This window comes from Ovis aries, chromosome 3 (genome assembly GCF_016772045.2).
Source record: "Ovis aries strain OAR_USU_Benz2616 breed Rambouillet chromosome 3, ARS-UI_Ramb_v3.0, whole genome shotgun sequence".
Lineage (NCBI taxonomy): Eukaryota > Metazoa > Chordata > Mammalia > Artiodactyla > Bovidae > Ovis > Ovis aries.
The window spans coordinates 191349129-191375054 of NC_056056.1; the positions used below are offsets into that span (position 1 = coordinate 191349129).

At 38.1% G+C, this 25926-nt stretch overlaps 1 protein-coding gene across 5 annotated transcripts in view; it reads left to right on the forward strand.

The window, feature by feature from the left end:
- SOX5 (SRY-box transcription factor 5) overlaps nucleotides 1-25926 on the forward strand; it is a 1147842-nt gene that overhangs the window by 298729 nt on the left and 823187 nt on the right. For all 5 annotated transcript variants that reach the window (XM_042247392.2, XM_042247394.2, XM_042247393.2 and 2 more), the window contains one exon: nucleotides 17122-17206. The gene's annotated coding sequence lies outside the window, so the exon portion shown is untranslated. The remainder of the gene's footprint in view (nucleotides 1-17121; nucleotides 17207-25926) is intronic.

Consider the following 25926-nt stretch of genomic DNA (forward strand, 5'->3'; position numbering starts at 1 on the left):
CCTGAACCCTAATTGCCATTCAATTTTTCCAGTTTTTCAAGTAGTTATGTATGGATGATTCAGTTTTTCCAGTAGTCATGTATGGATGCAAGAGTTGGACTATAAAGAAAGCTGAGCACAGAAGAATTGATGCTTTTGAACTGTGGTGTTGGAGAAGACTCTTGAGAGTCCCTTGGACCACAAGGAGATCCAGCCAGTCCATCCTAAAGGAGATCAGTCCTGAGTGTTCATTGGAAGGACTGAAGCTGGAACTCTAAATTTTGGTCACCTGATGCGAAGAGTTGACTCATTGGAAAAGACCCTGATGCTGGGAGGGATTAGGGGCAGGAGGAGAAAGGGATGACAGAGGATGAGATGGTTGGATGGCATCACCGACTCAATGGACATGAGTTTGGGTAAACTCTGGGAGTTGGTGATGGACAAGGAGGCCTGGTGTGCTGCAGTTCATGGGGTCACAAAGAGTCAGACATGACTGAGCAACAGAACTGAAATGATTCAGAGAGAGCCTGGCAATGCATACACTTCAGGGGAGAAAGCCTGAGCTTAAGGAACCTGACTCTTTCATATTAGGAATTTAAGCATACCTAACTTTTGCCACTGAGTAAACTTGATCCCATGTTCTTGCCTGGAAAATCTAATGGACAAAGGGGCCTGGTGGACTGAAGTCCATGTGGTTGCAAAGAGTTGGACATGACTTAGCAACTAAACAATGACAACAACAACAAAACATGATCCTTATTATACTGGACAGTGGAACAAACCTCCCCTATGCCTAGGAGGGGGACCCTGCCTCTATCTTCTAAGGTTTTCTCTATACACATGTCCTTGAAAAGGTAGTTCTGAAGAAAGCTGCTTCACAAGGGGTAGAGAAACACAAAAGACCTCTAGAGATTATCTTTCAATGTGGGAGTTTGTATTTCTATACAGCAGGTTTGCAGCTTTCGTAGATTATTGAAAAGATTTGTTATTTTTCTGTTGCTGCCTTCTTCAGCGATCAATGCAAAGAAATAGAGGAAAACAATAGAATGGGAAAGACTAGAGATCTCTTCAAGAAAATTAGAGATACCAAGGGAACATTTCATGCAAAGATGGGCTCAATAAATGACAGAAATGGTATGGACCTAACAGAAGCAGAAGATATTAAGAAGAGGTGGCAAGAATACACAGAAGAACTGTACAAAAAAAGATCTTCACGACCCAGATAATCACGATGGTGTGATCACTCACTCTTACCTAGATCCAGACATCCTGGAATGTGAAGTCAAGTGGGCCTTAGGAAGCATCACTAAGAACAAATCTAGTGGAGGTGATGGAATTCCAGTTGAGCTATTTCAAATCCTGAAGGACGATGCTGTGAACGTGCTGCACTCAATATGACTGCAAATTTGGAAAACTCCACAGTGGCCACAGGAATGGAAAAGGTCAGTTTTCATTCGAATCTCAAAGATAGGCAATGCCAAAGAATGCTCAAACTACCGCACAGTTGTACTCATCTCACATACTAGTAAAGTAATGCTCAAAATTCTCCAAGCCAGTCTTCAGCAATACATGAACTGTGAACTTCCAGATGTTCAAGCTGGTTTTAGAAAAGCAGAGGAACCAGAGATCAAATTGCCAACATCTGCTGGATCATCGAAAAAGCAAGAGAGTTCCAGAAAAACATCTATTTCTGCTTTACTGACTATGCCAAAGCCTTTGACTGTGTGAATCAAAACAAACTGGAAATTCTGAAAGAGATGGGAATACCAGACCACCTGACCTGCCTATTGAGAAACCTGTATGCAGGTCAGGAAGCAACAGTTAGAACTGGACACGGAACAACAGACTGGTTCCAAATAGGAAAAGGAGTATGTCAAGGCTGTATATTGTCACCCTGCTTAGTTAAGATATACAGAGTACATCATGAGAAACACTGGACTGGGAGAAGCACAAGCTGGAATCAAGATTGCCAGGAGAAATATCAATAACCTCAGATATGCAAATGACACCACCCGTATGGCAGAAAGTGAAGAGGAACTAAAAGCTTCTTGATGAAAGTGAAAGAGGAGAGTGAAAAAGTTGGCTTAAAGCTCAACATTCAGAAAACTAAGACCATGGCATCTGGTCCCCTCACTTCATGGGAAATAGATGGGTAAACAGTGGAAACAGTAGCAGACTTTATTTTTTGGGGCTCCAGAATCACTGCAGATGGTGATTGCAGCCATGAAATTAAAAGACGCTTACTCCTTTTAAGGAAAGTTATGACCAACCTAGATAGCATTTTAAAAAGCAGAGACATTACTTTGCCAACAAAGGTCCATCTAATCAAGGCTATGGTTTTTCATGTATGGATGTGAGAGTTGGACTATAAAGAAAGCTGAGTGCCAAAGAATTGATGCTTTTGAACTGTGGTACTGGAGAAGACTCTTGAGAGTCCCTTGAACTGCAAGGAGATCCAACCAGTCCATCCTAAAGGAGATCAGTCCTGAGTGTTCATTGGAAGGACTGATGTTGAAGCTGAAACTCTAATACTTTGGCCACCTGATGCGAAGATCTGACTCATTTGAGTAGACCCTGAGGCTGGGAGTGATTGAGGGCAGAAGGAAAAAGAGATGACAGAGGATGAGATGGTTGGATGGCATCACCGACTCAATGGACATAGTTTGGGTAAACTCTGGGAGTTGGTGATGGACAGGCAGGCCTGGCATGCTGTAGTTCATGGGTTCACAAAGAGTCGGACAAGACTGAGTGACTAAACTGAACTGAACTGAAGTGAAAGTTGCTCAGTTGTGTCTGACTCTTTGCAACCCCATGGACTATGCAGTCCTTGGAATTCTCCAGTCCAGAGAAATGGAGTGGTAGCCTTTCCCTTCTCCAGGGCATCTTCCCAACCCAAGTATCCAACCCAGGTCTCCCACATTGCAGGCAGATTCTTTACCAGCTGAACCACAAGGGAAGCCCAAGAATACTGGAGTGGGTAGACTATCCCTTCTCCAGTGGATCTTCTCAATCCAGGAATTGAACTGGGGTCTCCTGCATTGCAGGCTGATTCGTTACCAGCTGAACTATCAGGGAAGCCCATTGCTAAATCATGTCCAACTCTTTGCACACCCATGGACTGTAGCACACCAGGCTTCCCTGTCTTTCACTATCTCTCAGAGTTTGCTCAGATTTGTGTTCATTGAGTCAGTGATACTATCTAACTGTCTCATCCTTTGCCACCCCTTTCTCCTTTTGCCTTCAGTCTTTTTCAGCATCAGGGTCTTTTGCAATCTTAAACAGAATGTGAACTAAAAAGGTTGCTTTTAAAGCCCTAATTCGTCATTCAAATGCTGACATATCTGAAGACACCAAAGAGGTAAAGACTAAGGAAGCGAAATACTACATACAAAATACGGACGAGATACCGTAATGCGTCCTTATGACTGAGGCAACTTGCTGCTTCCAAATCAGGGACTCTATTTGGCTCATGTTAAGACTGGAACTAAGCCCGGAGAAGACAGCCTGGACCCTGTCCATAGGAAGCAAGCGTTGAGAGCCATTGCTTCGGGGAAGGTTTTAACAGGGCAAAGGCGAAGGGTGACATTCTCTGCAAAGAGGATATTATTACTTATTATGATGCTTATTGAAATAATTTAGCACGTCAAAAGATAACCGACTTTATTTTTAAGATTGGATGCACATTGTTGTGATTATCTGATGTAAGCTGTACATAATAGGAAAGTCAAAGATCACTCGCATAACTGAAATAAATTTCCATTTTCATTTCATATTATTGAAATGTATGCTTCTGACTTTCCCCATTTACTTTGCTTTATTTTCAACATTCTTCTAAGCAAAGTGTTATAAATACCACGATGAATTATTTTATGATCCATTTATCTCAGTAATGGTGACCTCTGTCACTTGAACCACTGTTCAACGTATTGCCAAAGAGCAAAGATTAAGGCAGAGGGCATTTTGTGGAATTAGTGACTACCGAAGAGCTGATAGCCTAATGCCAAACCAGTCATTAGGACTCAGGAAATGTTACAATCTGAAAGCATTATGATTATATAACAAAAATAAGAGACAAAAACAGATGGCTTAAATGAAATTGCTGCTAAACCAGGGTTTCTCCTTCTTAACACTATTTACATTTTGGACTGGATAATTCTTTGTGTTGGGGAGCTGTCCCAGATGTACTCAGAGATGTTTAGAAGCATCCCTGGCTTCCGTGGTCTAGAGTAGTGTCCCACCCCCCCGCCCACCAGTGTAACAATCAAACATGTCTGCAGACATGGCCAAATGTCCCTCAAGGGGCAAAATCACCCTTGGTGGAGAACCACTGTGCTATTTCCATTTTAAAAAATGGGAACATCTATCAACGAATAAGAAGGTAAATACAGAGTGTAGCATAATCCTGGTCAACGTTCACAGCTCCAGAAATAAATGAATGCTTCCGTGATTTGAAGGTTTTCAAAATGACCTCTCCAAACTGCAGGTGGCCTTCCCCAGTAGCTCAGCAGTAAAGAATCTGCCTGCAATATAGGAGACAAAGGTTTGATCCCTGGGTTGGGAATATACCCTGGAGGAAGGCAGGCAACTCACTCCAGTATTCTTACGTGGAGAATCCCACGGACAGGCGGACTGCAGTCCACGGGGTTGCAAAGAGTCAGACGTGACTGAAGTGACTTTGCACACACGGGTACTGCAGATACTCTGTTACAAAGCATGGCGGAGAAGAAAGAAGACAGGACTTGGGCTCTTGCCTTTTTTATGCTGCTTTATAGTTTAGTGACTTGGGAGTCACATCACAATTTTTCAGATTTGTTTTAATCTGTAAGAGAAGGATCATCCCAGTCATCCCTACCTTCAAGGATTGCCGCAAGGATCAGATCTGATAGTTTAAGTGAAAATGCCTTGAAAAGTCTAAAGAGCTCTGTAATTGTTAGGCTGAGAAGAATAAAATGGTTTTGTTTTAAGAACTTCTTGAAAGTTTTAGAGCATTCCTTGAAATAACTAGAGGAACCCTGGGGCATCACAAAAAAGGATTTGAGAATCACTTCTTTTGAAGTTGCCCTTTAGCCCTGCTTAGCTCACTTGTCTGTGTTCTTGGTTGCCGTGTGCTGAGTGGCTGTGACAGAAGGCACGCTTGAAGGAGTGGTGGAAAGGCTTGGCTGACAGCAGCGAGGAAGCCATGCTCAGTGTTCAAGAAGCTAAGTACTTTGTTCATGTTGCTTCAGAATCCAAGAAGTATCTATAAATTGAGTAGCTAGAGACTTTAAAAAGGAGAAAATAAGGTTAATAATGTAAATTTATTCAAAATGGATATTGCTGATTTTAGTAACCATATTTCTGACTTATGACATTATGTTTCTTTTTATTAACTAAAAATCCTTTGTGAGTTTTAATAGCTTTATTTTGGTCAAAATGAATATCCTTCCTCTATTTGATGCTGAAACATTGTTAATGCAGAATTGCCACAAACTTTTCCCCCTTTTAAAAAATCAGTGGGAGATTTCCTGGCCTGAAATTGTATGAAAATATATGCCTGAACTTTGAGAAACAGAATAATTTAGTCTAAGGTTAGAATGGATCTTAAAAGCTAGATGATCCAATATGTCATTTTGTTCAGAATCCTTTTCTTAGACCTCTGAGACATGGTCTTGCTTTACCTTCTCTGCCACCTTCTTTGTTAGAGAATATATTTGGAAGATTTTGCAGATGAAGAACTGAGGTTAAGTGACTGACTATGCCCAGGATCACTTGGGTAGTATGTAGCAAAGCCAAAACGTTAACCCAGTCTCCCTGAATCCAGAGCCCTGGCTTTAACCCTAAATCATTTGACGTGCCTCCAATCAGTCATCTTACTGCGCAACTAATTTAAGAAAAAGTTGGTTTTCACAATGCACTGAAATCTACTACCTCCTCATAATCCTGCCATCAAAACAAAAACAAAAATATGACTTTGTTCTCATGTGGAACATGAGACAATATGTCCTGTCTATATTTTTCCAAATGGCAGCCCTTGAAATATCTGATTGAACTTAGTGACTGGTGCCCTTTCTTGATCATTTTTTTTTTTAAATTTCACAACTTATTATTATTATTTTATTTCTGGCTGCACTGAGTCTTCCTTGCTGTGTGTGGGCGTCCTCTAGTTTCAGTGAGCGGGACTACTCTCTAGTTGCTGTGCTTGGGCTTCTCATTGCTATGGCTTCTCTTGTTGCGATGCACGGGCTCAGTAGTTGTGAGGCATGGGTTTAATTGCTCTGAGGCTCATGGAATCTTCCTGGACCAGAGATCATATCCGTGTCCCCTGTATTAGCCGGCAGATTCTTAACCACTGAACCACCAGAGAAGCGCTCTCTTGTTCTTCAGTTGAATCTTTTTCAGATTCAATGCATCTTGTCCTCCTATTTGTACTTGTTTCAGCACGGTTGTCATACCCACTGTGTTTCTGGTTGACTTTTCTGTTTTGAATGCTTATCCAATTCCCCGTCTACTGGATGAAAATCGGTTTTGGAACCCATATTTAAAATACTGCCTTATTACATATAGAGCATTGGTTATATCTAACTTGAATTTGGACTGAATAGTTATTAACTATATTCTCTTCTTTCCATTGCCACATCTCATCCTTGCTTGCATTGTGATTGCTGCCATTAAAAATTACATAGTCTTGTGTACTTATCTGAAGATTATCTGAAGCAGATCTTTTTGCCTTAAAATTTTTATAAACAAAGGACTATGTTAAAGTAGGTTAAAGTTTCAGTGCATGGATTTATTTCCGTTATTTCAATTTTAAGATCCTTTTATGTTTTAAAATTTCCTTACAGATTAGAGTTCCAATCTGATAAGTATGTCTTCATCTAGCCCTATGATTACTGCATAATTATTCAAGTGTTTTGAGTACGATAAAATCATAAATATTATTTGTATCCTTTCCCATTAATTATTAAGCACATGTCTGTTTCAGGGAAATTTAATCTATATGTTTGATTCATAGTCCCATAATTTTTCAAAATGTAATTTTGTAAGAGCCATCTAGCGTCAGTCATTTTTATGGTGTGTGTGTGTGTGTGTGTGTGTGTGTGTGTGTGTGCGTGCATATATGCGCACACACATTCCTAACATCAGAAGGTCATATTTTGTTTTTAATAAACAAATACCTACATACTAAACATGTCTATACTTGGTTAACTAGTTTCTGCCATCTACCACTGGAAAAATACATTTTCATGACAGATTGAGCTACCCCCTTAAAATAGACTGACCAGATTCCCAAAATGTTCGGCATTTGGGTAGAATTTCTCGGGGCAGTAGTAGGTTTCTGTTGCTCCTTTATTGGTCCATAGATTAAGACAAATCAATTTTTAAAAAGCAAGATATAAATAAGCAATTGGCAAAAGATATGGAATAAGATTAGATTGGTACATGAATGCATTGTAAATGTTATATGTAGGGAACCATACATTGGGCATGGACTATATTGGACCAGCATGCTTGGCTCCATGCTGTTGAAAGGGTCTTATACCTTAGGTGGCCTTGACCTGCTTCAAGGGAACTATGAATAAAGGATAAATCATGATTCTGCCAGTAGGTGATAATAAAATAAGCACTCTTTATGGTCAGCAGGAAGACAGAAGCCACTGTGATTATTTTAAAAAGGGGCATCTAATAGTGAGAAATTGTTGCACATTGACAATAATAAACTGTGAAAAAGCAACCTAGAGGTCAGGAGCAGGAAGAAGTTACTACCACCCTTATACTGGAGACAAAAGGGATGAGTTTGGCAGGATGATCACAGGGTTGCTGGGGTCACTGGACACAAGCGGGAACCAGGGGAGCCTGTTCAGCAGGAGGTGGAACCTGGTAAAAAAGGAGCTGCTGCCTGAGACACATAGCAAAGGAAAGAAAGAGGGAGAAACTCAAACAGCAGAGGGTCGAGAGGTGTTGAACCTTGGAGACAGTCAATGGGAGTTTGTTTTTCTGAAGTCTTTATTTTGAATGTGTAATTGTCTCTATGATAAAATGTTTTTAAATAGTAAATGGGAGAGGAGACACAGGAGTGCATGCGTGCGCATGTGGCTGCCTGCACCCCCTCCACACACATACCCATGCGTGCGCCCATGCAGTTTTACACCAAGCTCCAGACTACCTACTCCCAGTATCTTAACTCACCTGCAAGCTGACTACCAGGGGGGCCAGGGAAACTTAACCCACAAGACTGAGCACATGTCAGGAGTCAGCAGACCAGGAGATGGACAAAGAAAGGATCTTAGGCAAAGATGCTGGCAGACCCTCGCCCAACATAAATAAGGCAGTGACTTTCCTCTTGCACAAAGTTCTAGAATTTCCCATTGGTCCTCTGACTTTCTTAATCCCTCACAAGGTACCCTCTACCACAATTTTGTTCCTATCAAAGTGGGACTGGGCACACATCATGTAATTATTTGACCCACCCTCTGTCACATTGAGCCTTTGGATACTGGAGTGTCCATATAACACACCAAGTTTTTGCACACTTCTAACACACTTTCCCGGACTGAAAGGAGATCCAACCAATCCATTCTGAAGTAGATCAGCCCTGGGATTTCTTTGGAAGGAATGATGCTAAAGCTGAAACTCTAGTACTTCATGTGAAGAGTTGACTCATTGGAAAAGACTCTAATGCTGGGAGGGATTGGGGGCAGGAGGAGAAGGGGACGACAGAGGATGAGATGGCTGGATAACATCACGGACTCAATGGATGTGAGTCTGAGTGAACTCTGGGAGTTGGTGATGGACAAGGAGGCCTGGTGTGCTGCGATTCATGGGGTCGCAAAGAGTCGGACATGACTGAGCGACTGAACTGAACTGAACTGAACTGAACTTTCCGGAGAAGGCAATGGCATCCCACCCCAGTACTCTTACCTGGAAAATCCCATGGACGGAGGAGCCTGGTAGGCTGCAGTCCATGGGGTAGCTAAGAGTCGGGCATGCCTGAGCAACTTCACTTTCACTTTTCACTTTCCTGCATTGGAGAAGGAAATGGCAACCCACTCCGGTGTTCTTGCCTGGAGAATCTCAGGGACAGGGGAGCCTGGTGGCCTGCCATCTATGGGGTCGCACAGAGTTGGACACAACTGAAGTGACTTAGCAGCAGCAGCAGCACACTTTCATTTACATGCAGTCTACATGGTTGACTATACAAGCACTGATAAATTTCAGACAAACTCCAGATTAGTTGGAGTTTTTGTGGTTTTAATTTGAAATCCTTACCTTGCATGGAGAGTGAGGACTTGGGCAAGATATGATGGTAATGACAACATGGGTTCTTCTGTAGTGATGCTCTTCAGCACACATTGAATGCAGCTAGTTGATTAAGAAAAACCGTGCTCAAGTTTTTTATGTTCAGCTTTGAAGACTGATAATTAAGATAGCAAAATGGGAGTACACTAACTTTATAATTATTTGAATTAATATATAAAGTATTTGAATCCAGCTGTGCTGATTTTGTAATAATAAGTGGGTACTTGATTCTCAAACATCTTTAACTCCATGGGATGGGGGGGGCGGTTATGGAAGGGAGGAGATATATACATACATAGCCAATTCACTTTGTTGTACAACATTGTAAAACAACTATATTGTTACTTGCTTAGTTGTGTCTGACTTTTTGTGACCCCATGGACTGTAGCCTTCTAGGCTCCTCTGTCTGTAGACTTCTCTAGGTAGGAATACGGGAGTAGGTAGTCATTCCCTTCTGCAGAGGATCTTCCTGACTCAGGGGGTGAAACCCAGTTTTCCTGCATTGCAGGCAGATTTTTACCATCTGAACCACTAGGAAAACCCAAACTACACCCCAATTAAAAAAAAAATCTTTAACTCTAAAAAAGATGGAGTTTGATTCTATAATACTAGAAATAACACTTTTCTAACCAAGAAAAATATGAAGTCTCTTCTGGGGCCATTGTATATGACTGTGCAAGTAATATATTTTATGGATTGTCCACCTCGGGGCATCTTCTCTTATTCACACCGTCAGTTGACATGCCAGCAACAGCCCTGATCTCCCAACACTGACATTATCAGGGGAAGTACTGCCAGGAGAAGTTTCATGGCCTCCTCTAAAGAATGAGGTGACTTTTAGTACCCACACAGAGATTCTAAGAGGCCCCTGTGAAGAGTATCTTGACTTTGAACAGGACAGAGCTATTGTTGGTTTTAGATTTTCATGTTTGCCTATTTGCCTTTAGGCCAAGAATAATTTTATTTATCTTTACTACTTTCTTGTTAATACTGGCTAAAGCATTGGGTAAGAACAAAACTTTTTATTACATTAAATGATTATTAAACCTATGGCATGGTCTCAGTGGAAAGGTACTAATATATTTTCGTGTGTATGTGTGTGTGTGTGTGTGTTTGTGTGCATACATGCATGTTCTGTTACTTGGTTGTGTCCAGTTTTTGCAGCCCTGTGGACTCTAGCCCAACAGTCTCTGCTGTCCATGAGATTTTCCAGGCAAGAATACTGAAGTAGGTTGTCGTTTCCTCCTCCAGGGGATCTTCCCGACACAGGGATCAAACCTATCTCTCCTGCATTAGCAGGCGGATTCTTTTACTGCTGAGCCACCTGGGAGGCCCAGTGTATCTTTGTACTAATATAGAAATCAGCATTTGTATATTTTACAAAAGTAGTTTAGTAGCTTAGTTTTGAAAACTGGCCTAAGCCCTGAATTTTAAATTGTTAATACAGTTTGACTTGTTCACACAAAGGGAAAGCCACCAATACATTGAGGAAGAGATTTTTAAAATCAGGTTAAAGGGGATACGTTTTCAGGAGTGGATGGCAGACTCAGACCATGCAGTAGTGAAGTGAGAGGTACAGGCATCAGACTAGGTCAAAGGTCAGACCTAGCACCGCTTTATGTTAACTGGTTCAGTTTCCTAACTGCTATGTACCTTATGCTGTGAAACATACCAACCTGTAGAGATTTCTGTCAAGATCCAAGGGTAAATGGACCCTAGAGTGGTGCATGACAGAGTGGGCCAAATAAACCTCTTATAAAAGTTTATTTTTCTTTAAAAAATGTCAACTTTTTATTGAGCTATCGTTTATGTTCAAGTTCAAATTAGGTAACATTTTTCCCCTTTGGCTTTCTTACACCTGTGTGTTGCTTCTGTCCTTGTTAGCACCCTATCTCTAAATCCTTATACCCAATGCTATTCTTTTTAATATTTTATTATTATTGCCTGCGCTGGGTCTTCGTTGTGACACTTGGGATCGTCAGTCTTTATGCCAGCATGGGAACCTTTATGGCAGTATGGGGGATCTAGTTCCCTGACCTGGGATCCAAACCAAACTGTCTGCATCGGGAGTTTGGAGTCTTAGCTGCCAAATCATCAGGGATGTCCCCCAGTATTGTTCTTGAATTGTTCTGAGGTAAAGGTTTTTGATATTAAACATCTGGATGTGTAGTTGTTTTGTGAGATGTCTTTTTATTTCTTTTCAGTATGTTCCTTATTTATTCCTTTTCCTCATGTCCCTAACATATCCTACTTATTGATAATGTATGTTTCCCTTGTCTTTATTAGAAAACAGAGAATGGCAAAATGCATGGCAAAATGCAGCAGCATTAAGCTTTAGCTATGCATCGGTGTAGTGCCTCCCAGTTTATCAGCTTAAAAATCCTTTGAATCTCTGAAATTGAAAAATCTGAAATTTGAATTGGTGATGCATTTGAAATTATGTCAGAACACCGTTTTACTCAGACCTCCTTTTTGACGTGTGTGTGTGTGTGTGTGTGTGTGCGTGTGTGTGTGTATTTGTATGTGTGTTGATTCAACATGTGTATATATTCTATTTTCCCCATCTGGCATCTGATTTAGCACCAGCCTATCTAGCTGTTCTGTGTCAAGAGGGCTTTAGCCTTTTCACTATGAAAGAGAAAGAAATGAAATAATAAAAAGGAAAAGTCTTCTGCTATCTCCCCTGCCTCACTTTTTGTTTAGTTGTTTCTAAGCAAGTTTCTTGCCATTTACCTTTGCATCTGCACTGCTTATTGATTGGCAATTTTAAAATTGTTTATTGTGCTCTTTTGTTTCACTGTTCAAGAGCTAAAACAAAAGCTCCCAGGCCCTGTGAGGTACACATTTGCATGCGGTGAGCGTTGCCCGAGGAAAAAGTAATTGCTAATGCATATTTATGGGGCACAAATTTGCCATTTGTTTATGCATAAAATTATCAATAGTGCAGGGCGGCCCAGCCGTAGAAAATGGTGACCTTTTTAGCTTAATAAATAGAAATCAGCTGTTATTGTGAAGAGATCAGCCATTTATTCTGTGTTGAGGGACATTGCCGGGAAAATGCAGATTGGGACTGGCAATATCATTAAATGGAAGGCCAATGACCCTTTCCGTAGAGTCTATTATACTTTATCTAATAGGGGATAAATGACTCTGGTTGGCAAATGGAAAAAAAAGAACAACAGTTTTTTTTTTTTCTTTTGTAGTTTTATAACTCTGTGGATTTTAAGCCATAAAACTGAACAGGAAACCTCATACTGACCTGTTGCTAGAATTCTCTCAAAAAATATCTGTTTTAAAGTTGCTTTTCCTATTGGTTATTCTCTATTTCAGTTTGTACCCATCAAAACAGAAAGTCTACAGGAGTATTTATATTTTACAGTAAATGTGTTTTACATTTGATATCTTAAAAATATTAAAAGTAGAAAACGATCCCCTCAAAATAAAGTTAGGAATAAGTTGTAAACTGAAGTTTACTTTTTAGAACTAAGCATAAGACTTTCTCACTCATAAGAATGGCTTCTGAGAGGACTTCTCTGGTGGTACAGTGGGTAAAAACCCTCCTGCCAGTGCAGGGGATATGGGTTCCATCTCTGATCAGGGAAGATGCCACGTGTCACAGAGCAACTACTGAGCCTGCACTGTAGCGCCCTTGAGCTGCAGCCCTGAAACCCATGTACCTAGAGCTTGTGCTCTGCAATGAGAGAGAAGCCCCCACAATGAGAAGCCCACGCAGTGCAGGGAAGAGTAGCCCCACTCCCCGCAACTAGAGAAAGCCTGAGCACCACAGGGAAGACCCAGCACAACCACAACTAATTACTTTTATAAAACCTTCTCATCATTTCTTTTTTTTTTTTTTGCCATACCACATGATTTGCCAGCATCTTAGTTCCCTCAACAAGGATTGAACTCAGGGCCACGGCAGTGAAAGCATGGAGTCCTAACCCCCGAACCTTCAGGGAACTCCCAGCATATTTTCTTACTATGTAAAAACCAACAGACAGTCATTGTATCTTTTTTGGTTGTTTCACTGAAATGAAATGCCCTTAGTTTCCCCAGAGCTTGCATGAAGCTATGGTTTAATGTGGTGTGATCTCACGCTACATTTTTTTGGCCAGTGTCTCTCTGGTAGGCTAGTGATCATTTTGGTCTTTTAGTTTTTGTTGTTTTTTTTTTTTTTAATTGAGTGTCCTCAATCATTATAGAAGTCACTATGAAGTGGAAGTTGTGTTTTCTTTTTCAGTATTGTAATGATTTGATGCACTGAAAATTTTATGTAAGTTACAAGACAAGTTAATGCAACAGAAACGTGTGAATCCACCTGGGAAGATGGTGGAGCTCTTGGAAGCTCCATGCGTGCTCCTTTGTAATTGTGAATCCTAACATGAGTGCCCTGGACTAGGTTTCAAGTTTCAACAGTGGTGGATTTGCAGCACCAGTCTTGCCCTCGTGCCACACTTGAGCACGACAGTCCATTCTGCAACATGTCACCAGTGACTGAGTAACATTTTACTGGCAGAAGTAGGTCTGTTGTTCTCTTTTAAAGTGTAGGTTGTAAATAGGATTCAGACACTAGAGTACATTAGTCCATAAAATGAATATATATTTTATGTCATTTATAAGATATTGATTTTAGGTCCATTAGATTCATGGGGCCTAGTAGGAGAAAAAACAATGATTTAATGGGTAGGTTGGAATTTCAGAAGGAAGAACAATGGTGATTAACCCTTTCTTCTTCAGCTTCCTGCCCCCGGTGTATAATATTGTCAAGGGACTGAGGAGAGGACACTAGGAGACAGGGACACTTTATCACCTGTCTTCCCTGCACTTTACAAGGAATCACAAAACAAATTTCAGCTAGATTATTACTATGTCTCTGAATGTGACAGAACAGATCACTCTCAGTTGATGACTTGCCAAAACTATCTTTTATAAGGTAATTTTTAAGTTGATGGATATATTTTATTTTCCAAAGCTCAGAGCACATTTATTTAGAGACTTAGTAATTTAAGATATTGTTTATGGAGATTAAAGATATGAAGAATACAACTTAGATTTTTTTTAAGGGTTTTTTTCTCAACTCTAAGAAAGGAAAGATCATCCAGCTGTCATGTCAGTTATACCCTTTCTTAGGCAAGTCTTAAGTGATATTGATGAGAATGACCACCATAATTTTTAAAGTAGGGTGTTGCCTGTTCCAAAAATACATAGATAATTACTGGTTTATATAAGCCTCTTTTTTGATAAGAAGATGACTGAAATATCACTTCATTTCTATGTTATTAAATTTGGATATAAAGCACTTATAATAATTCAAGTCAATTTCACTCAACTAATGTTACTACTACCTGAAAGGAATTTCCTCTTAGGCTGTTTTGGCAGCTATATCTTCATTATTATATCTGAAAAAACCTAATTACAATATAGGTATGAAAATTTTAAAAATTCCAATCATCATTCCAGTCTTGTAACATACTGATATATTATGGTTAAAGAAAAATATGCCAACTGAAATCTGATTAGCTTAAAACTTGACCTTACATAAAGATTATGGTATCAACAAACATTTTTTTAGAACATATTTTAGTTCAGGTTTTTCAAGTTCTGTGACAAAAATATAAAAATACAGGCTCCCTCTTGTGGGTAAAATTACCAGCTGTGTATTTCTATATTGCCCACTTATGGGATATGACAAACGTTTTTGTTTCATTTTTAAGTAAAGTCTACTGTGGCAGTGTCTTTACAGTTGCTTAGATGTGACATTTCACTTTATTGATAAAAGTAAAGTTTGGGGTGCCTGTTTAGTATAATTTATTTTTAATGAAAATAGACAGTTTTTTTTTTAATTGGCAGACCATATGTAGACAACCTTTATTTTACTGCAACAGCATAATTTCTCTTTTTTAAAACTTTTACTTTTATATTAGAGTTTAGTTGCCTAACAATGTTATGGTAGTTTCAGGTGTACAGCAAAGAGATTCAGTTATGCATATACACATATCTACTCTTTTTCAAATTATTTTCCCATTTAGGTTGTTCCAAAATATTAAGCAGAGTTCCCTGTGTTGTGCAGTAAGTCCTGGTTGGTTATCCACTTTAAATATAGCAATATTTACATGTTGATCCCAGACTCCTTAATTAACCTTTCAACCCATCTTCCCCCCCACCCCCTCTTAAGCATGAGTTAGTTCTCTAAGTCTGTGAGTCTGCTCTGCTTTGTAACTTATTTTTATCATTTCTTTTTAGATTCTGCGTATAAGCAGTATCATATGATATTTCTCTTTCTGACTTGCTTCACTCAATATGACAATCTCTGGGTTTATCATGTTGCTGCCAATGACATTATTTCATTCTTTTTAAAGGCTAAGTAATATTCCATTGCATATACACACCACATCTTTTTTTATCCATTCATCTGTCAATAGACATTTAGGTTCCTTCTATGTCTTGGCTGTTACAAACAAGTAGCAGCATAACTTCTGATGTTCAAAATTTAATAACTTTTCTCCCTTTTAAATACTTTCCAAAGCAGTAATTAGTGAATTGATGAAATGATGTGGAGTCTTCTGTCAATGTGGTAACTTTTTGTGCTTATTAACAAAAGATCTGATATTGGAATAAAGTAAAAGCCCCTCTACTAATCATGGTTTAGATGGATAACAGTATGGTAGTGAATCTACCCTAATACCATAAGCCTTGTGACCAAAATAGTGAATAATCAATGGCATAATAAGAATGATGATGAAGAATTACTCAATTCTCCATAAATTGAACTGACAGTAAAGAGGCTGAACTGGCACCAAGGCTGTGGCTACCACCAAGTACTGATTCTTTGCTTTCAAAAGTCTGATTCTTGAGAATTTCAACTGATTGCCAGAGATAGTTTTTGTTTTAGAACTGTCTAAGGGCTTCCCCGGTGGCTCAGAGACTAAAGCGTCCGCCTCCAATGCGGGAGACCTGGGTTCGATCCCTGGGTCGGGAGGATCCCCTGGAGAAGGAAATGGCAATCCACTCCAGTATTCTTGCCTGGAGAATCCCATGGACGGAGGAGCCTAGTAGGTTACAGTCCACGGGGCTGCAGAGTCGGACACGACTGAGCGACCTCACCTTACCTCACCTAAGGAACTGATAACAGCCAGAGTTTCATTCACTTCTGAAGGTGGCAAGAGCAATATTTTTGAAACTGGACTGGGCAGAGCAGTCACAGAGACACAAGCAAGGAATGTCAATGTAGAGACAGCTGAGTGGCTCCCACTAGACAGTTGTCGTGTTGACCTTGGCTGTCACACATTTGAATGCAATCAATGAGGACACTTGAAAGTTTTTCATAACTCATTCCAAGAAAGAAGAACCTTAATGCTACCTGTCCTAAAGTATACTCAGGATGTTTATATCAAAATTATACAAAATGAACAACTTATGATTAATAAATACAGAGGAGGGGGTGACAGAGAATGAGATGGTTGGATGGCATCACTCACTCAATGGACATGAGTTTGAGCAAACTCTGGGAAACAGTGAAGGGCAGGAGGAAGGGCAATAGGAAGCCCGGAGTCCTGCAGTCCATGGGGTCACAAAGAGTCTGACACAACTGAGTGAGAAAACAAAAATAGCAAATTACTATATAATGCCTTTAACAGAATTTATATGTATATAATAGTTTTTGGATTAATTCTTGTGGTATTATGATATCAAAGTAATGCCTCTTTTTCAATAAATAATAACTATATATATATGTAAAGATATTTATGTATCTGTATAAATTTATTTGAAAACCATAGACATCTCATGCTTCTAAAGATTTATATCTTGATATATTTACTAAAAAGGAACAATGCACTGTTAATGGTCTACTTTTATTTTTTATAGATTCCTCTTGCTAATGACACGAGTCCTGTCTGAATCTACTTACAAGATTCTGAAGCCTGAACAGAAAATTTTGGCACTGCATTGGGTAGGAAAAAGATACACTCATAAAACACATAATACATACCTTTGAAAAAATTGATTATTTTAAAAATGGAAGTTTATGTGCCTTATTTTTAATTTATAAGTAAAATATGTGACATATGCATATAAAGCTATATACATAGTCTTTTATGTTCAGATGACAACTGAATTTGTAATTATAATTTTCAGACTCATTATGAAGGTAATGTTTCTAAACTGGCAGATGAAAGCAACATTTCTTTTCTTTTCATTTCCTTAATGAGATACACATTTCTTAAAGTTGCAAAAGCTTTTCTTCTTCATTGAAATGTTTTTAAAAAAAGCGTTTGTTACTACTTTTTGTTGTTGCTGGAAAAGAAATACTCTGGGTCACAATGGGTAGGTCCCAGATTTTACAAAACTTCCCATAGGCTATTAAGTATTTCAGGGTATGTTTTTGTAAACGCATACAAAAGTACAGGTTTGCTGAGGCCAAACAGGTATTTTCCAATTTGCTTGGCAGGAAAATTTATTGGGCATCTATCTGTGGGTGCGTTTATGAAATGCTTGTAAAAGTTATACTCTTGGGAACAGGAATTGAATGTTTGACCACAGACCTGGAGTTAAAAATCCTTTTATAGTTCCATGACTGACTGACTGTCGTATGAATGAGAGCAGAAAAGGTTGGAGGAAAGGCGTCCTATTGTTTAGAAATTTGTTACCGGTAAAATGGAAAAGGAATTACCTTTCTGTTTAGTTGAAGAGAATAGTGAAAAAGTTGTCTTCCTGCAGAACGCATTAAAATTTATTTCCTAATATACTTGAAAAGTCATATGATTTATGTTTCTAGAACTTCAAGATACAAGTTTATTTGTGAAAACTCTTACATTCAATGGTAGTTTTTTTATCATCTTTAAAAATGGAATTGTTTTAAATCCCCCAAATACTTTAAAATATTCATAAATAAGACTTTATATATTCACAGACAAATGAATCAAAGTAATATGGGAGAAAGCATTGTGAGTATAGCTTTAATGATAACAGAATGGAAATGTAACTGGAATAAGTCACGAATTATTGCAGATATGAAACTTTTATAGTTTTACAAGTAAAAACAGAAATATAAATAAAATTAAATGGGAAATGGAAAACTAGGACTACTTTTAATAAATACAGCAAACATCATATGTAAAGAGCTATTATTATGAGAAAGGCAGTAACATCTTAATTTAAAACAAAACAAGATATAAGAACAAATAATTAATGAAGAATGCAATTCTCACACAAAAAGCTAATAAAAGAAATGCAAAGTTATGCTTCACTTAAAATCAAACTAGTAAAAAGTAGCTTGGAATAATGGAACAAGAATGTAGGGAGTTGGGTGCATTCAGTAATGTTGGAAAAAGTTTATATTTGTTCCGCTTTCCACAAAACGATTTAACTATCTTAAGTGTTTCCAAAGCATTCTATGCAACCTTTTCACTTTACTAGTTTGGAAAGGTTTGGTTGGAAGTAATCCAAATTGTTTTAAAAAGGTAGAACTTTATCTTTTCTTATGTGAAGTCTGTGTAAAGGGATCATCAGGAGGTTCCATAGTCTTTAGGGACCCAGATCCTTCATCTTTTGCTCTGTTTTCCTGAAACTTTTACCTCATGCTTTGGGATATCCAGTATTGATATTCCAGCCATAAAGTCAATATTCTAGCAGCAGGAAAAGAATATTTCTAGAAGATTTATGCCCTTTCCCTGTTGTTATTGTCGCTAAGTTGTATCTGACTCTTTGCAGTCCCATGAACTGCAGCATGCCAAGCTTCCCTGTCCTTCACTATCTCCCAGTTTGCTCAAACTCATGACTACTGAGTTGGTGATGCCATCCCACCTTCTCATCCTCTGTCGCCCTCTTCCTTCCTGCCCTCAGTCTTTCACAATGTCAGGATCTTTTCCAATGAATCCACTCTTTGCATCAGATGGCCAAAGTATTGGAGCTTCAGCTTCAGCATCAGGCCTTCCAATGAATATTCAGGGTTGATTTCCGTTAGAATTGACTGGGTTGATCTCTTTGCTATCTAAGGGAGTCTCAAGAATCTTCTCCAGCACCATAGTTCAAAAGTACCACAATTCTTAGTCACTCAGCCTTCCTTGTGGTCCAGCTCTCACATCCATATGTGACTACTAGAATAACCATAGCTTTGTCTATATGAACCTTTGTCAGCAATGTGATGTCTCTACTTTTTAATATGCTGTCTAGGTTTGTCATAGTTTTTCTTCCAAGGAGCAAACATCTTTTAATTTCACGGCTGCAGTCACCGTCCACAGTGATTTTGGAGCCCCCAAAATAAGCTGTCTCTGTTTCCACTTTTTCTCCATCTATTTGCCATGAAATGATGAGACCAGATACCATGCTCTTAGTTTTTTGAATGTTGAGTTTTATGCCACCTCTTTCTTAGCTGAAACTCTCCTTTTTCATCCTCAACAAGAGGCTCTTTAGTTCCTCTTCACTTTCTGCCATAAGAGTGATATCGTCTGCATATTGTTGATATTTCTCCTGGCAATCTTGATTCCAGCTTATATTTCATCTTGCCTGGCATTTCCCATGATGTACTCTGTATGTAAGTTACATAAACAGGGTGACAATATACCACCTTGAAATACTCCTTTCCCAGTTTTGAAAACAGCAGGAAATATTCTGGCAGCAGAAAGGGAATATTTCTAGAAGATTTATGTTCTCTCCCTATATGGATATCTTTTGAAAAGTGTCCATAGCTGTTCCACTTATATTCAATTGACTAGAACCAAGTTGCCGGACCATGACACACTTATAAAAAGTTTGGAAGATATAGTTTTATTTTGGAAGATAAATTTGAGGAAATTACTATTGTTGGAGAATAGAGACTAGATATTAGGGCACAACTAACATTATTTGGTAATTTCACTTCCAGAATTTCTGACTTAATGAAATAATTAAAAGCAACAGACTTTATGTAATTATCATTTGGAATGATGCCATGATAATAGTTTTCTGAATGTTGAGCTTTAAGCCAACACCTTCACGCTCCTCTTTCACTTTCATCAAGAGGCTCTTTAGTTCTACTTCACTTTCTGCCATAAAGAAGGTGTCATCTGCATATCTGAGGCTATTGATATTTATCTTGGCACTGTTGATTCCAGCTTGTGGTTCACCCAGCCCAACATTTCTCTTGATGTTGCCTTCTCTGATATACTCTGCATAGAAGTTAAATAAACAGTGTGACAACATACAGCCTTGACATAATATCCTTTTCCTATTTGGAACCAGTCTGTTTTTCCATGTCCAGTTCTAAGTGTTGCTTCCTGACCTGCATACAGGTTTCTCAAGAGGCAGGTCAGATGGTCTGGTATTCCCATCTGTTTCAGAATTTTCCACAGTTTATTGTGATCCACATAGTCAAACGCTTTGGCATAGTTAATAAAGCAGAAATAGATGTTTTTCTGAAACTCTCTTGCTTTTTTAATGATCCAACGGATGTTGGCAATTTGATCTCTGGTCCCTCTGCCTTTTCTAAAACCAGCTTGAACGTCTGGAAGTTCACAGTTCACATACTATTGAAGCCTGGCTTGGAGAATTTTGAGCATACTTTACTAGCATGTGAGATGAGTGCAGTTGTGCAGTAGTTTGAGCATTCTTTGGCATGGCCTTTCTTAGGGATTGGAATGTAAACGGACCTTTCCAGTCCTGTGGCCACTGCTGAGTTTTCCAAATTTGCTGGCATATTGAGTGCAGCACTTTCACAGCATCACCTTTTAGGATTTGAAATAGCTCAACTGGAATTCTATCACTTCCACTAGATTTGTTCTTAGTGATGCTTCCTAAGGCCCACTTGACTTCACATTCCAGGATGTCTGGCTCTAGGTGAGTGATCACACCATCGTGATTATCTGGGTTGTGAAGCTCTTTTTGTACAGTTCTTCTGTGTATTCTTACCACCTCTTCTTTGTATCTTCTGCTTCTGCTAGGTCCATACCATTTCTGTCCTTTATTGAGCCCATCTTTGCATGAAATATTCCCTTGGTATCTCTAATTTTCTTGAAGAGATCTCTAGTCTTTCCCATTGTATTGTTTTCCTCTATTTCTTAGCACTGATCACTGTGGAAAGCTTTCTTATCTCCCCTTGCTAATCTTTGGAATTCTGCTTTTAAACGGCTGTATCTTTCCTTTTCTGCTTTGCTTTTTACTTCTTTTCTTTTCACAGCTATTTGTAAGGCCTCCTCAGACAGCCATTTTGCTTTTTTTGCATTTCTTTTTCTTGTAAATGGTCTTGCTCCCTGTTTCCTGTACAAATTCACGAACCTCCATCCATAGTTCATCACGCACTCTATCAGATTTAGTCCCTTAAATCTATTTGTCACTTCCACTCTATAATTGTAAGGGCTTTGATTTAGGTCATACCTGAATGGTCTAGTGGTTTTCCTTACTTTCTTCAATTTAAGTCTGAATTTGGCAATAAGGAGTTCATGATGTGAGCCACAGTCAGCTCCTAGTCTTGTTTTTGCTGACTGTATAGAGCTTTTCCATCTTTGGCTGCAAAAAATATAATCAATCTAATTTCGGGATTGACCATCTGGTGATGTCCATGTGTAGAGTATTCTCTTGTGTTGTTGGAAATCATGAAATCATTAGCAAGTTTAATTTTCTTTATAGTTTGTACGCTTTTAACAAATATGATTTAGCATTACATATTTAATATTGATTATTGAGAAATATGAAAAGTATGGAATTCCAAATGGTTACATAAGTTGCTTAGTGCCTCTGTCTAAAATACTCTGTGTGTGTCTTTTCAAGGAGAGATGAAAAAGCTTATCACTCATCTTTTTTGAGTGCTTTTCATGAAGTCAGATTGCAGTAAGCTTTTCTTCTCAGTAGAGCCATATACAGTTTCTCAGAAATCTTGATTGTATTTCATCCTGGCTACATATTTTTATATTAAGACAGATTGAGATATTTTTCAGTGGCATTTGACAAGCACCTTAAGGTTGTTGATAATCATTCTGATTTCAAAGACAAAGTGGGAAACTTTGAAAGACTTTTCTTTCTTGTGTCTAAGTGATGGTATTTGAGTACTGCAATTCTGGACTAAGAATATTCTCTTTTTTCTAGGAGATTTTTTTTTTCTTTTACCATATTATGTTGCATTAGAATATTAAAGGAGTGAGAATTTTTCTGGAAGTAAGTGAAAAGTCACAATTAGCAATCTGTGAGAAATCATGGCAGAAACTGGGATGAGAATTTTTTTTTCTCCTGAGCCTAAGCTGACTTAACTCTTTGGAATTTATAAGAGAAGCATAATGTTGAGATGCATCAACTTTGCAGACATGCTGTTTGGGCTCAGTTTCTGACAATACCACTTAGGGCTGTCTACTGTTGGGTATGTTTCTTAAGCACCAACCATTCCTCGCATGTAAAATGTAAATAATAATGGAAAATAGTTTCAAACAAATATCACATGGACACTGGTTTAACTACACTGGTTATACAAAATAGGCTTTAAAAACCAAACCATTACTGGAGATAAAGTTACTCTATAAGTGATTGAAGTTTAAATTTGATTGGAAGATAGAATGATATTAAATCTAAGTGTCCCTAAGAGCATAACCTCAAGACAGATTAAGGAAAATTTGACAGAATAGCAGGGAGAAATAAACAATACACAGTAGCAGTGAATATTAACTTACTTAGTAATTGATGGAATAAAATAGAAAAGAATCAGTAGAGGGGGATAGAGTTGAAATATAAGACTAAGAAACTTGACATTGTAGACATATATAGAACCTTGCATGCAGCTGCAAAATTCACATTATTTTGAAGAACAATGGAATAATTACAAAAATTGACCGTATGCTGAGTCATAAATTAGGTCTCAACTGTTTTCAAAGAATTGAAATTATACCAGTGAAATTAAGCTGCAGGTGATAACAAAAATATAGCAAGAAAAAGTTTAAAAATTAAAAAGAAATCACAATAATAATTATAAACATTTTAGACTAACTAAAAATGTGTATCTTATAAATAACAATTGTAGAACACCTATAAGAAGCATTTACTGGGAAATTTATACCTTAAATGTACTAAAGAAAATAAACTGAACATTAATAAGTCAAGACTTTATCTGAAAAAAAAAAGAATTAAAGTACAAAATTAATGAGGTCAGAAGCAAACATATAAAGAAAAGAAGCAGGACAGCCTAAAATTGTTACAAACGCTGAGTAAATGTTTCTACATTCTGATGAGACTGAACAAGTGAACAAGTGACGAGAGGAATATCTAGTATCAGAAATGACAAAGTAACATCACAACAGATGTACAGATATTAAACAGTTAATAATGAGTATCGTGAACTTCATATTACCAGGTTAATATTGGGAAATATGAAGAGTTAGATGAGTGGTCAAATTCCTAGAAAAATACATCAATGATCAAAATATTCCTAAAAATACATAACTTAGCAATATTTACTTTAAAAGAGATAACCTGAATGATTTTATAAACATTAAGGAAATTTTATTTAGTAATCAAAAATTTTCCTACAAAAGAATTCCAAACACAGAAGGCTTCACAGGCAAATTTAAAGAAGAAGTAAGTCTAATCCTATGTAAGTTTTTGTTTTGTTTTGTTTTTCAAAAAATAGAAGAAGAGGTAATAATCCCCAATTTACTTTATAAGGATCATATAATCTTGATACAAAACCTGACAAAAATAGTATAAAAAAGGATATTCAGGCAAATCTGTCTCATGAATAAAATGGAAAAGCTGTCAATCAAATATTAGCAAACCAATTTCAGCAATATATGAAAAAGTTCATTAATCGTGAGCAAATTTGTTTACTCCAGAAAATCAGCATTTGTTAGCATGTAAAAAAATCAGCCAGTGTAATACAAATTAAAAGAATGATATCACATGGTTATTTCAGTTAATGCAGAAAAAGGATTTAATAAAATATTTCATTTATTCCTTATTTTTGAAGTTCCTAAAAACTAAAAACAGGAAAGAACTATTTTAGTGTGATAAGAAATACCTATTGCAATCATAAATTAAAATAGTAAAATGTTGAAATCTTTCCTAATGAGATCAAGAGCAATATCAGGATATTTGTCATTGAGCATTTTACCTATAGAGCCTAGACAATACAATAAAGCAAGATAAATGCAACTATTGGGATTGGAAAAGAAACTACCATTGTTATTGGCAGATGGTATGAATTAATATGAGCATTTAAATTTGGTGCAAACAATTCAATATGTACAAATCAACTATATTTCTATATATCAGTGTCAATTTTTACCTAGTATTTAGTAACTAGAAATGAGTAGTACATCTATAAGGAAAATTTGAAAGTTCGAGAAAGATTTTACTATATATTAAATGAAATAAATGGTGAGATATACCGTATTCATGTACAGAAAGAGCCAATATTGTAGCAATGTCCCCAAATCCAAGTAGATTTGCAATCAAAATGCCAATTGTTTGTTTTGTCTTTGTTGGTTTTTGTCTTTCTTTGTTATTTGTTTGGATTGTGTGTTTGTGTGTAAGGTTGCACGCCTTTGTGTGTATTCACCCATGTGTATGCATATGTGTGTGAGTGTGAGTAGGTGTGTATATGTGTGTGAGTGTGAGTGGGTGTGTAATGTGACAGGTTGATTCGAACATGAAAAGACAAGAAGAGTCAAGACACTCTTGAAAAGGGGGTGTATGGGTAGGATTACTTGTCCTGTTAATTTATAAAGTATTATAAATTCTGAAAGTGTGGCATTGCTGCTGGGGTAGGCAAGCAGACAAATGAGAGACACTAGAGAGCTCAGTTAAGAAGCAACAGTTAGAACCCTGTATTTAACAACTGATTTATTCAAGATTGAGAAAGGAGTACGATGGGGCTGTCTGTTGTCACCCTGTTTGTTTAATCTATGTGCTGAGCACATCATGAGAAATGCTGGGCTGGATGAGTTACAAGCTGGAATCAAGATAGGAGGGAGAAACATCAACAACCTCAGATATGCAGATGATACCACTCTAATGACAGAAAACAAAGAGGAACTAAAGAGCTTCTTGATGAGGGTGAAAGAGGAGAGTGAAAGAGCAGGCTTAAAACTCAGTATTAGAAAAACTAAGATCATGGTGTCTAGCCAGTTACTTCATGGCAAATAGAAGGGGAAAAGGTGGAAATAGTGACAGATTTCCTCTTCTTCAGCTCTAAAATCACTGCAAATAGTGACTGCAGCCATGAAATCACAAGACGTTTGCTTCTTGGCAGGAAAGCTATGACAAACTTAGTGCGTTGAAAAGCAGAGACATTACTCTGCCGACAAAGATCTGTATAGTCAAGGCCATGGTCTTCCCAGGGGTCATGTATGGTTGTGAGAGCAGGACCATAAAGACGGCAGAACTCTGAATAACTGATGCCTTTGAACTGTGGTGTTGGAGAAGACTCCTGAGAATCCTTGGGACATCAAGGAGATCAAACCAGTCAATCTTAAGGGAAATCAACCCTGAATACTTGTTGTAAGGGCTGATGCTGAAGCTGAAACTCTAGTAATTTGGTCATCTGATGCTAACATCTAACTCATTGGAAAAGTCCTTGATGCTGGGAAAGATTTAGGGCAGAAGGAAAAGAGGATGTCAAAGGATGAGATGGCTGGATGGCATCACCGATGCAATGGACATGAACTTGGGCAGACTTTGGGAGATGGTGAGGGACAGAGAGGCCTGGTGTGCTGC